Here is a 14,050-nt window from a genome sequence, read left to right on the forward strand (position 1 = left end):
CCCAGACCTTCTGTTGGCCCAGGACAGGAACCATTCCTGAAGCCAACTCTTCAGACAGGGATTGGACTGGACAATGGGTTGGAGAGGGAATCTGGTGAGGAGTAAGTTTCTTGGATCAGGTGGACACTTGAGACTACGTTGGCATCTCCTGCCTGGAGGGGTGATGTGAGGGTGGAGGGGGTTAGAAGCAAGTGAAATGGACACGAAAGCAGAGAGTGGAGGGAGGGAGTGGGCTGTCTTGTTGGGGGAAGAGTTGCTGGGGTGTGTAGCAGGGTGTATATTGGTTTTTGTGTGAGAGACTGACATGATTTGTAAACTTTCACTTAAAGCACGAGAAAATTTATAAAAAAAACAAAATTTTTTTTATTGTGCTTTAAGTGAAAGTTTACAAATCAAGTCAGTCTCTCATACAAATATTTATATACATCGTGCTATATACTCCTAATTGCTCTCCCCCTAATGAAACAGCACACTCCTTCCGTCCATGCTCTATTTTTGTGTCCATCTGACCCCATCTGCCCTCTCATCTCCCCTCCAGAGAGAAGATGCCCACATAGTCTCACGTGTCTACTTGACCCAAGAAGCTCACTCTTCACCAGTATCATTTTCTATCCCATAGTCCAGTCCAATCCCTGTCTACAGAATTGGCTTTGGGAATGGTTACTGTCTTGGGGTAACAGAAGGTCTGGGGATCACGACCTCCGAGGTCCTTCTAGTCTCAGTCAGGCCATTCAGGGCAATCATCGATTATAGCCAGGCACCATCTATTTCTCCTGGTCTCATGGTGATGCAGTCTCTGGTTTATGTGGTCCTTTCTGTCTATTGGGCTCATAATTACCTTGTGTCTTTGGTGTTCTTCATTCTCCTTTCCTCCAGGTGGGTTGAGACCCATTGATGTATCTTAGATGGCCACTTGCTAGTGTTTAAGACCCCAGAAGCCACACTCCAAAGTGGGATGCAGAATGTTTTCTTAATAAATTTTTTTATGCCAATTGACTTAGATGTCCCCTGAAACCATGGTCCCCAAACTCCCACCCCTGCTATGCTGGCCTTTGAAATGTTCAGTTCATTCAGGAAACTTCTTTGCTTTTAATTTAGTACACTTGTGTTGACCTAGCCTGTACTGTGTTGTCTTTCCCTTCACCTAAAATAATTCTTATCTGCTATCTAATTAGTCAAAACTCCTCTCCCTCTCTCTCTTCCTCCCCCCTCTCGTAACCATCAAAGAATACTTCCTTCTCTGTTTAAACTATTTCTCTATTTATTATAATAGTGGTCTTATTTAATATTTGTCCATTTGCAACTGACTAATTTCACTCAGCATAATGGCTTCTAGATTCCTCCATGTTATGAAATGTTTCATGGATTCATCATTGTTTTTTCTTGATGCCTAGTATTCCATTGTGTGAATATACCATAATTTATTCATCCATTCATCCGTTGACGGGCACCCTGGTTGCTTCCATCTTCTTGCTATCGTAAAAAGTGCTGCAATGAACATGGCTGTGCATATATCTGTTCATGTAAGGGCTCTTTTTACTCTAGGATATATTCCCAGGAGTGGTATTGCTTTATCCTATGGTAGTTCTGTTTCGAGTTTTTTAAGGAAGCGGCAAATTGACTTCTAATATGGTTGTACGATTTTACATTCCCACCAGCAGTGTAGAAGTGCTTCAGTCTCTCCACAACCTCTCCAACATTTGTTATTTTCTATTTTGTGGATTAATGCCAGCTTTGTTGGAGTGAGATGGAATCTCATTGTAGTTTTGATTTGCATTTCTCTAATGCCTAATGATTGTGAGCATTTCCTCATGTATCTGTTAGCTACCTGAATGTCTTCTTTAGTGAAGCGTTTGTTCATATCTTTGCCCATTTTTTAATTGGGCTATTTGTTTCGTTGTAGTGGAGTTTTTGCAGTATCATGTAGATTTTAGAGATCAGAAGCTGATTGGAAATGTGATAGCTAAACACTTTTTCCGAGTCTGTAGGTAATCTTTTTACTCTTTTGGTGAAGTCTTTGGATGACCATAGGTGTTTGATCTTTAGGAGCTACCGGTTATTTAGTTTCTCTTCTGCATTGTTAGTAATGTTTTCTATGCTGTTTATGACATGTATTAGGGCTCCTAGCTTTCGCCTAGTTTTTCTTCCTTGATCTTTATTGTTTTAGATTTTATATTTAGGTCTATGATCCATTTTGAGTTAGTTTTTGTGCATGGTGTGAGGTATGGGTCTTGTTTCATTTTTTTTTTGCAGATGGATATCCAGTTATGCCAGCCCCATTTGTTAAACAGACTATCATTTCCCCATTTAACAGATTTTAGGGCTTTGTCAAATATCTGCTCCTCATATTTGGATGGATTTATGTCCGGATTCTCAATTCTGTTACATTGGTCTATGTATTTGTTGTTGTACCAGTAACAACCTGTTTTGACTACTGTGGTGGTATAATAGGTTCTAAAATCAGGTAGAGTGAGGCCTCCCACTTTGTTCTTCTTTTTCAGTAATGCTTCACTTATCCGGGGCCTCTTTCCCTTCCATATGACATTGGTGATTTCTTTCTACATCTCATTAAAAAATGTTTTTGGAATTTGGATAGGAATTTCATTGTATCTATGGATCGCTTTTGGTAGAACATTTTTACACTGTTAAGTCTTCCTATCCATGAGCAACGTGTGTTTTCTCACTTATGTAGGTCTCTTTTGGTTTTTTGCACGAGAGTCTTGCTGTTTTCTTTTTAGAGGTCTTTTAGAACTCTGGTAAGACTTATGCCAAATTATTTTACATTCTTGGGGGCTATTGTAAATGGTAATAATTTGGTGATTTCCCCTTCAATGTTCTTTTTGTTAATGTAGAGGAATGCAACAGGTTTTTGTATGTTTATCTTGTATTCTGATAACATGCTGAAGTCTTCTATTAGTTTCAGTAGTTTCCCTTAGGATTCACGTCATGTGCAAATAGAGATACTTTTACTTCTTCCTTACCAATCTGAATGCCCTTTGTTTCTTTATCTAGCCTAATTGCTCTGGCTAGGACCTCCAGCACAATGTTGAATAAAAGTGGTGATAAAGGGCATCCTTGACTAACTCTCGGTCTAAAGGGGAATGCTTTCAGGCTCTCTCCATTTTGGATGATGTTGGCTGTTGGCTTTGTATATATGCCCTTTATAATGCTGAGGAATTTTCCTTCTATTCCTATTTTGCTGAGAGTTTTTACCATGAATGGTTGTTGAACTTTGTCAAATGCCTTTTCTGCATCAATTGATAAAATCATGTGATTCTTGTCTTTTGTTTTATTTATGTGGTGGACTACATTAATAGTTTTTCTAATTCCACTTGGTCATGGTGAATTATTTTTTTTGATATGTTGTTGAATTCCATTGGCTAGAATTTTGTTGAGGATTTTTGCATCTAAGTTCATGAGCGATATAGGTCTATAATTTTCTTTTTCGTGATGTCTTTACCTGGTTTTGTTATCGGGGATATGCTGGCTTCATAGAATGAGTTTGGGAGTATTGCATTCTTTTCTAGGCGTATTAGTAGTCTTAACTCTTCCCTGAAAGTTTGTTAGAACACTGCAGTGAAGCAATCCAGACCAGGGCCTTTTTTGTTGGGAGTTTTTGGATTACCTTTTCAATCTCTCCTTTGGTTATGAGATTATTTAGTTTTTCTACCTCACTTTGTGTTAGTTTAGGTAGGTAGTGTGTTTCTAGTAATTCGTCCATTTCTTCTAGGTTTCAAATTTCTTAGAGTACAATTTTTCATGGAAACTGTATATGATTCTTTAATTTTATTTGGGTCTGTTGTAATATCACGCATCTCATTTCTTATTTGGGTTATTTGTTTCTTCTCCTGTTTTTCTTTTGTCATTTTGGCCAATGGTTTATCAATTTTGTTAATTTTTTCCAAGAAGCTGCTTTTGGTCTTGTTAATTCTTTCAATTGTTTTTCTGTTCCCTCTTTCATAGAATTCTGCTCTTATTTTTGTTATTTGCTTTGTTTTGGTGCCTGAGGGTTACTGTTGTTGTTCTCTATTTGTTCAAGTTGTAGGGATAATTCTTTGATTTTGGCCCTTTTGTCTTTTTGCATGTGTGCTTTTGTTGATATAAATTGAACTCTGAGCACTGCTTTTGCTGTGTCCCCAAGGTTCTGATAGGAAGTGTTTCCATTCTCGTTGGATTCTATGAACTGCTTTATTCCATCTGTAATGTTTTCTGTGACCCAGTCATTTCTGAGCAGGGTATTGTTCAGTTTCCAAGTGTTTGATTTCTTTTCCCTGCTTTTTCTGTTATTTGTTTCTACTTTTATGGCCTTATTGTCAGAGAAGATGCTTTGCAATATTTCAATGTTTTGGACTCTGCTAAGGCTTGTACCTAACATGTGATCTATTCTAGAGAATGTTCCATGTGCACAGAAAGAAAGTATACTTGGCTGTTCTTGGGTGGACTGTCTGTATATGTCTATGAGGTCAAGTTTGTTGATTATGGCATTTAGATCTTCCATGACTTTATTGAGCTTCTTTCTGGATGTCCTGTCCTTCACTGAAAGTGGTGTGTTGAAGTCTCCTGCTATAATTGTGGAGCCGTCTATTTCACTTTTCAGTGCTGTTAGAGTTTGTTTTATGTATCTTGCAGCCCTTTCACTGGGTGCATAAATATTCAATTTGGTTATATCCTCCTGGTATGTTGTCCCTTTAATCACTATTTATTTTCCTTCCTTGTCCTTTGTGGTGGATGTATCTTTAACCTCTATTTTGTCAAAAGTTAATACTCCCACTCCTGCTCTTTTTTGATTGTTGTTTGCTTGATATATTTTTTTTCCATCCTTTGAGTTTTAGTTTGTTTGTATCTGTAAGTCTAAGGTGTGCCTCTTGTAGGCAGCATATAGACGGATCATGTTATTTATCCATTCTGCCTTTCTCTGTCTCTTTATCAGTGCATTTAGTCCATTTATTTTGAGTGTAATTATGGATGGGTATGAATTTAGTGCTATCATTTTGATGTCTTTTTTTTGTGTTGACAGTTTCTTTTTCCCACTTAATTTTTTGTGCTGAGTAGTTTATCTTTGTATATTGTCTTTTTCTCTTATTCATTGATGTTGATTTTGTTTCAGCTGAGTCTCTATTTTTTTCTTGTATTTTATTTTGATAGTCTCCTTTGTGGTTACCTTAACATTTACCCTTATTTTTCTAAGTTTAAACCTAACTTTTGTTTTTTCATATCACTTTGTCTTTCTCATCATAAGAAAGATCTATGACTACATTTCTTAGTGCCTCTTTATTGTTTTAATCTTGCCGTCTTTTACGTAATAACATCACTGTTTCCTGGTTTTGACCTTTTTTTAACTTGACTTATTTTTGTGATTTCCCTGTCTAGGTTGACATCTGATTGCTCTGTCCAGTGTTCTAGTCTTGGGTTGATACCTAATATTATTGATTTTCTAACCAAAGAACTCCCTTTAGTATTTCTTGTAGTTTTGGTTTGGTTTTTACGAATTCCCTGAACTTCTGTTTATCTGGAAATGTCCTAATTTCCCCTTTATATTTGAGAGACAGTTTTCCTGGATATATGATTCTTGGCAGGCAATTTTTTTCCTTCAATTTTTTAAATATGTCATCCCATTGCCTTTTTGCGTTCATGGTTTCTTCTAAGTTGTCCGAGCTTATTCTTATTGGCTCTCCTTTGTAGGTGACTTTTTGTTTATCACTTGCTGCTCTTATAATTCTCTCTTAACCTTTGGTTTTGGCAAGTTTGATTATAATATGGTGACTTTCTTTTAAAATCTACCTTGTGTGGAGTTCGATGAGCATCTTGGATAGATATCTTCTCATCTTTCACAATATCAGGGAAGTTTTCTGCCAACAAATCTTCAACAATTCTCTCCGTAGTTTCTGTTATCCCTCCCTGTTCTGGCACTCCAATTACTCTTAGGTTATTTCTTTTGATAGAGTCCCACATGATTCTTCATTTTTTTAAATTCTTTTATTTGATTTTTCTTCAAATATATTAGTGCCAAGTGCTTTATCTTCAAGCTCACCAATTCTACCTTCCAGTTGTTCAATTCTGCTTCTCTGACTTTCTATTGAGTTCTCTAATTCTGTAATTTTATTGTTAATCTTCTGAATTTCTCATTGCTGTCTCACTGTGGATTCTTGCAGCTCATTAAATTTTTCATTATGTTCTTGAATAACCTTTTTAATTTCTTCATTTACTTTATCTGTGTGTTCCTTGGCTTTTTCTGCGTATTGCCTGATCTCCTTCCTAATTTCATTCCTGATGTCTTGAAGAGTTCTATATATTAATCTTTTGAATTCTGCATCCAGTAATTCCTGGAAAGGAACTTCATCCTGAAGATCCCTTGATTTTTCTTTTTTACAGCTTGTTGAGGCGATCATGATCTGTTTCTTTATGTGACTTGCTATTGACTGTTGTCTCCGAGCCATCTATAAGTTATTGTATTAGTTTATTTTATCTTTGCTTACTGTATCCTAGCTTCTTTCTTTGTTTTGTTTTGATATGCCCAAATAGGTTGTTTGAGTGAGATAGTTTGATTATTTTTGCCTTTGAAGCTCTGATGTCTTGTCACTAAATGGCTAGAGCTGTTATCATATATATCAGTCTAGGAGTCCATTCACTTTTCTTGTATGAATTCAGCTCAGGTGTCCTGGTAGCTGATCACCAAGTGTGTCATACAGGTTCTATCCTACAGTCTTAGAGGGGTGGGGTGATTGGTGTAGGTACTGATATCTGGTTGTGGCACGGAGTCATGCTCTGAACAAGGCAGGGGTCTGAGAACCATCTCCCAAATGTCTGTGAGGAAAGTATGTCCCTGTTCTCTACAGTGTACAAGTGGGTGGGTTCTGCAGAGGGACCATAAGCACCCAATGCTTTTGTTTGTAAGGATTGGGATTTACCAGTTATCCTTGGACCCCTCTCTTGGGTGGCTGGGTGCCCTGAGTGGAGCCACCAGTCCTTATGACCATGATGTGGGTAGGTGAGGACCCTATTTAATAGGCAAAGTGGTGTGAAATATCAAACACCCCCCTCTTCACTGCACAGCTGAAACTGTTGCAGTCTGCCAACAAGGGCCTATTCTCCTGAAATAGGCCCACACAATCCATGCAGGGGGTAAAGGTATTTAAATCCATGGACTGTTTATGCGTGGACAGGAGCTGCTTCTGTTCTGAATTCCCCCAGTTAGTGGAGCTGGCAAATTATCTTTTCCCCCAATAGTGAATTTATTCCTACTCGAAGGCCAGGAGGATTTCTCTGAGTGCACAACACGGCTTCTCTCAGGCCCAGGGAAATCAATAGCCACCAAAGCCAACTTGGGGGCCAGGGGCATGGTAAAATATACCCAAGTACTTAGCTTTTGCCATGAGCACCATTTTTCTCTGGTTCTGGAGGTGTGTGTAGACTGTGTGGCTGGCTGCTTCTTCCTGAGAATGCTGCAGCCAAACGCTGCCACCAGCCCACTGCAGCTGCTCCCAGGAATGGTGCCTGAGGTATCCTGGCAATTCAGGTCTGCTAACTCCTCTCTGCATCTGAACCGTCTCTCCCTCCCCCTGCCATTCAGTGCATTTTCTAACTGTCTTTGATGTTCAGGACTCCTAGCTTGCCATAAATATAATCGTTTCACTTGTGTTTTCAGGTCTTTGTTGTAAGAGGGATCACAGGAAGCATATGACTATTCTGCCATCTTGTCCCCACCTCCAGCCAGCCTGTTTTAAGATATAAAGAGAAAAGTGAGCAGAGACATGCGGACCTTATACCACCAAAAAAGCAGTGCCAGGAGCAGAACACTTCCTTTGGACCTGGAGTTCCCACACAGAAAAATTCCTAGTCCAGGGGAGGATTGATGAGAAGGACCTTCCTCCAGAGCCTACACAGAGAGAAAGCCTTCCCCTGGAGCTGATGCCCTGAATTTGGACTTGTAGCCTACTAGACTGTGAGAGAATAAATTTCTCTATTAAAGCTATCTACTTTTGGTATTTCTGTTACAGCAGCCCTAGATAACTAAGGCAGAACAGAAATTATCCCGTGTGGAATAGAAAGATGCATTCTCTAAGTCTGTAGTTACTCATTCCCAGAGAAGAAAGTGGTTACTTTGAAGAACAGACCCTCCTAAGTTGTTCTTGATGCCACATATTTTATGTCAGTAATATCATAGATTTTTATAATAAATTATATGCTGTAGTACATCATCCCCTAATTATTAGCTATAAAATTAAACCAGTTAGGAAAAAGGATCTTTTTTTAAATTCTGGTCAGAGTTTATCAGTTTGCACTAATATTATTTGTCAATGTAAGTCTAACATGCATACAGTCCACCATAACAGAGAACAATATTCTGTAAGCACAACGAAGAATTTAGAAACTGCTTACCTCACTTCTGTACCTTAGTCCTGGATTTTTGTTCTCTGTCTATAGAACACAGCACACTTTATGATAAATACTAATAAGTTGAATAATTAGTATGTAAAAATGTAACAATGTATTATTTAATGACAATTTTAATACTTTTAACAAATTAAACACTTATAAATGTTTATATTTGTAAAGTTAGGTTGGTTACCTTTTACTTTTTTCTATCTCAGACTAAATAATTTCTATCCTAATAAATCTTTTTTAACGTAATATTTTTAGATTTCTTAGTATATTTCATGTCCAAATTTCTAAAATTTCTAAAATTATGGTGTTGAATTGGACATAGATCTCCAATAACAGGTGTTGGGCATGTGCTGGCTTTCCAGGAGGATCATCACACTGTGCTTAATGCTGTTCTCAAGTCCATGGGTCCCAAGGTTATACTCACTTGTAAATGAAATGAATGCAAGAATTTCTTCTTCTAGTAGAAAGGAAAATCAGTGAAAATATTTCACAATCATTTTGCTGCCATAACAGCCTGAAATAAAATGATCATCCCAACGATATTTATAAGAACAACTGTCATTTCAGAAAAATGTTTGTTCAAATAAAAACACTCCTATTCCAGGCCCATATGTCTACAGCATTGGACATTTGCACATTGATTCGGGACACTGTATTTAAGTGGTATAGTGGCTGCTAACCCAAAGTTTGGCAATTGAAACCCACCAGCTACTCCTCAGGAGAAAGATTTGGCAGCCTGTTTCTGTAAAGATTACACCCTAGGAAACCCTATGGGAAGTCCTACTTTGTCCTGCAGGATCACTATTTGTCAGAATCAACTACATGGCAATGTTTTTTTTTTTGATTATTATTATTTAGGAATTAATCTGACCTTTTTTTTTTTTAGTCAAGGTTTAACTCTTATGATTTTTATAGAAGAGTAAAGAACCAACTCCCAATGAGTTATTCTCATCTATTTTGAGAAAAAAAAAAAAAATGTTTAACGACTTAAAGTAAAATTTTATTTTGGTGCATTAAAATAGTATTTTGGGAGCACTAAGTATATAATCAGAGGTCATTGGTGGTTCAGTGTTAATATTCTCTCCTTCCATACAGGAGACAATTTCAATTCCTGACCAATTCACCTAGTGCTCAACCACCACTCATCTGCCAATGAAGGCTTGTGTGTTGCTGTTATGCTGAGCAGTTTTCAACGAAACTTCCAGACTAAGACAGGCCTGACTCTTTACTTCTGAAAATCAGCAAATGAGGATCTTGTGGACCACAATGATTCGATCCCTTTGGGCACTGTTTTGTCACGAGTCAGAGGCTGATTCGATAACAGCTAACCACAACAACAACAAAAATGTATATAATCAACCATATGTAGACAAAAATAAGGTTGATGGATAAGAGAAGCAAAGATACTAGACTAATAAACGAAATACATCTAAGGTGGGTCTAACAAAACGTAATGATCCAATCCCTAGTACCTGTGAATGAAACCTTATTTGGAAATAGGGTCTTTGCAGATATAATCAATTTAAAAGGAGGCCATACTAGATTAGGGTGGGCCCTAGATCTAATGACTGATGTCATTATATGCAAAGAGAGATTTTCAGACACAGAGGAGACCATGTGAAGAGGGAAGAAGGCCATGTGAAGGTGGAGGCAGAAATTGGAGGGAGGTAGCTATAAGTCAAGGAATGCCAAGGATTGCAAGCACAATCAGAAGCTGGAAGAGGCAAGGAAGGGTTATTCCCTAGAGCTTCAGAAGGAGAATGACACTAATGGACCTTTGATTTTAGACTTCTAGATTCCAGAACTGTGAGAAAATAAACTTATATTATTTTAAGCCACTCAGTTTGTGGTACTTTGTTGGAGCAGCCCTAGGAAGCTAACACACTAAGCATCATTGATTTGGGTGAAAATGATCACTGTTTGGTAGACTGCATCTGGGCTGGAAGGGACTATAAAGATACTATCATACTTGATGGGGATATCATTTTTTGGGCTTCCATAAGTGTGGTGACTTGTGTATAAAAGTTGTCCATGGAAGCTATGACAATGAGATTTGATATGGTATTTTGAATCTCATGGAACATGAGGCTTCTAAGAAAGCGAGGCTTTAGCACTTATCCAGTGTTGATCTCATGCCCTTGTATCTGAGAAAACAGCTCCCAGCTGGCTGCATGAAATGCTGCAAGGACTTCTGCAGAAGAGGAATACCTGATACTGCTCTGATGGCAAGATATATATCCTTTCCCATATCCTTCTGGGTAAATTGTTGCTGAATATGGTCTGTGGTGATCTTGTGAGTCCTTATTCATCTGAGCTCTCCCAACACTCACGTACACATAGCCATTGCATATTAATTTTTCGATATAATGCTCTTAGTTTTCCAGCTTTAAGCAAACATGGCCTTTTTAAAAGGCCTGATATAATATATCTCTTCTTCATGTGTGTACCATACATCACGTAATACCATACCAAGTGTGAGTCAGTTGTCTGTAGACAATAATAAATACAAAATAAATACAATAATAAAATCATATAAAATTGGTTTGTTTTTTATGATCACCATGTGCCTGCAATTATAAACAATGTCAATAATAAAATATACTTCCCCCAGGGCTAACTGTTCCTACTGTCCTGCCTTTCGTATACACCATGTAGTATTTTCCAAATGCCTTTCAATATGTAAGGGAATAAGAGTAAATTTAATGGGAATCAGAATCCAAGGCATTAAGCAGGCTTCATGAATTGCCAAATGATTAGAAACCCAAAGAATGATTCCTAAAAGGGTAATTTTCTTCTTATAACTGAGCCCTTTCTCCAGGCTTTAGACTCGAAGAGTCTAAAACCATTACTAAAACAGTGACTCCTCCCCTCTTCATGCCAGAACTTGACAGATGTGAACCGAGGAAGAGACTAGCCAGTGTGGTCTGGCCAAGTTTGTACAAAACACTTCAGACAAAGGGAAATGAAACTAGTCTGAGTCACCATTATGTTTTAGCTATAATTGGTGTTTAATGAAACAATTACAAGGAAAATGTACAGTAGCCAGGTAATCCAAAAGTTCCCTTAGGTACACATGGATAACCATGACGTAAAGTTGTAGGAACTGTTACTGTGACCTGTTATCTGTCATTTGAGTTTGTTATTTAATTCACAAACTTGCTTCAGTTCTAGCAGGAAAAATTAAATAAAAACAAATAAATAAAATATGATGTTTATTTGGAAAACAAAGGAGACTCCAAAATGAAATTAATAAGTAGAGAAATATAGTATATCACAAATTAACTCTAAGCCCTGCCTTTACCTGAATGTTTGGTGTTTAGGGTATACTGCTAGGCATCATAAAACAGAACTGATGAATGCTTTACATTATGAACATCAGAGTTCATTATTCATTCCTGCCCTAATGTGAATGAATCTAGGGTGGTAGAAAGGACACGGTTTTGGAGACAGGCAGAGATGAATTTAAATCAAGTCTCTAGCATTTACAATGCATGAGAACTTGGGCAGTCCTTACATTTCTGGGCTTTGATCTGAACCAAAATTTAGAAGTAATTTCATCCACAAAGTTTCAAGGCAGGATTAAATTGGATAATATAATATCTAGAAAGGGACTTAAAAACCAAACCCATGGCCATTGAGTCGATTCTGACTCATAGCGACCTTAATAAATTAGCACAGACTGGGTGGTTTGATGTAATAGTAATAAATTCTGTCACAGTTCTGGAGGTCCAGAATTCAGAAATCAAGGTGTTAGCAGGTACACACTTACTCTGGAGACTGTAGGGGGTGACCCGTTCCTTGCCTCTTCAGCTTTTAGGGGCTCCAAGAATTCTTTGGCTTCACTTCAATCTCTGTCTCCATCTTCATATAACCTTCACCTATTCTGTTTCTCATAAGGATACTTATTATTGGATTTAGAGCTCAACAGGATAATCCAGGATAATATCATCTCAAGATCCTTAATTTAATTACATCTGCAAACACCCATTTTTCCAAATAAGTTCCCATTCACAAGTTTTGGGACATGAAATGTATCTCCTTGGGGGGAGACCATTCAATCCACTATGGGGCCTAAAACCTAAAAATGCTCAATAAATGGCAGATTTTTCCTGACATAAAAAAAAAAAAATGTAGGGCAGATCCAAGATGGCAGAATAGACAGATGCTTCCGGCGAGCCCTCTTTGCAACAAAGACTCAAAAAAACAAATAAAACAAGTATATTTATGACAATCTGGGAGCCCTGAGCATCAAAGGCAAGCTTAGACAATGAACTGAGGGGTGGGGGGAAGAGACGACTCAGAAGTGGAGAAGAGTTACTAGACCTGAATTGTGGGGAGCCCTCAGGCACGATTCATGGAGCGGTGTTGGTGGTGGTGGCAGGCTGGTCCTAGCATTCGGCCACAGTTTCCTCACAGAGAAGCAGCTAGCCACACAGCCTACTCACACCTCCGGAACCTGAGGAGAAGGGCGCTCTCGGCAAAAGCTAAGTACGTGCATATATTTTACCACACCACCCCCACCCCCAAGCCGGCATCAGGGGCTGAATCTCTGGGCCTGAGATAGACACTGGTGAGCACCTAGAGCCATTCCTCCAGCCTTGGGGAAGGAAAAAAGTTTGCAACTGGGGGGGGGGAAGATAATTTGCTAGCTCCATTAACAGGGGGAGCTCAGGACAGAAGCAGCTCCTGTCTAGGCATAAACTGTCCATGGACCTTGAGCACCATTCCCTTCTGCATGGACCTGTGTGGGCCTATTTCAGGAGAATAGGTCCTTCTTGGCAAACTCCAACCATTTCAGCTGTGTGGTGGAGAGGTGGGTGTTTGACATTGCTTTGCCTGTTAAACAAGGTCCTCACTTACCCACATCAGGGACCTAAGGACTGGTAGCTCCACTCAGGTCACCCAGCCACCCATGACAGGGGTCCAAAGATAATTGGTACCTCCCAGTCCTTACAACCAAAAACTTTGGGTGCCCATGGTCCCTCTGCAGAACCCACCCACCAGCACATTCTAGGGAACAGAGACACATTTTCCTCAGAGACACTTGGAGGTCAGTTCTCAGCCCCCTGCCTGGTTCAGAATGTGACCCCCTGATGCAATCAGATACTGGTATATACGCCAATCACCCCTGCCATTCTAAGACTGTAGGACAGAGCCTGTACCACACAATTGATGATCAGCTACCTGGACCCCTGAACTGAATTCTTACAAGAAAACTGAATGGACTCCTAGACTGAGATATCTGATAACAGCTCTAGCCAGCTGGGAACAGGACACCAGAGCTCCAAAGTAAAAAATAATCAAGCTAGCTCAATCAAGCAACCCATAGGGGTAAAACAAAACAAAACAAAGCAAGCAGCTATGACACAGTAAGCAAGCATAAACTAATGCAATAACTTATAGATGGCTCGGGGACAACAGTCAATATCAAGTCACATAAAGAAACAGGCCATGATCACCTCAACAGGCTCTTAAAACAAAGAATCCAGGGATCTTTCAGATGAAAGTGCATTCCTGGAGTTATCAGATGCAGAATACAAAAGTTTAATATACAGAACCCTTCAAGACATCAGGAAGGAAATGAGGCAATATGCAGAACAAGCCAAGGAACACACAGATAAAGCAACTGAAGAAATCAGAAAGATTATTCAGGAACGTAATGAAA

Source organism: Loxodonta africana, chromosome 26, assembly GCF_030014295.1.
Source record: "Loxodonta africana isolate mLoxAfr1 chromosome 26, mLoxAfr1.hap2, whole genome shotgun sequence".
Lineage (NCBI taxonomy): Eukaryota > Metazoa > Chordata > Mammalia > Proboscidea > Elephantidae > Loxodonta > Loxodonta africana.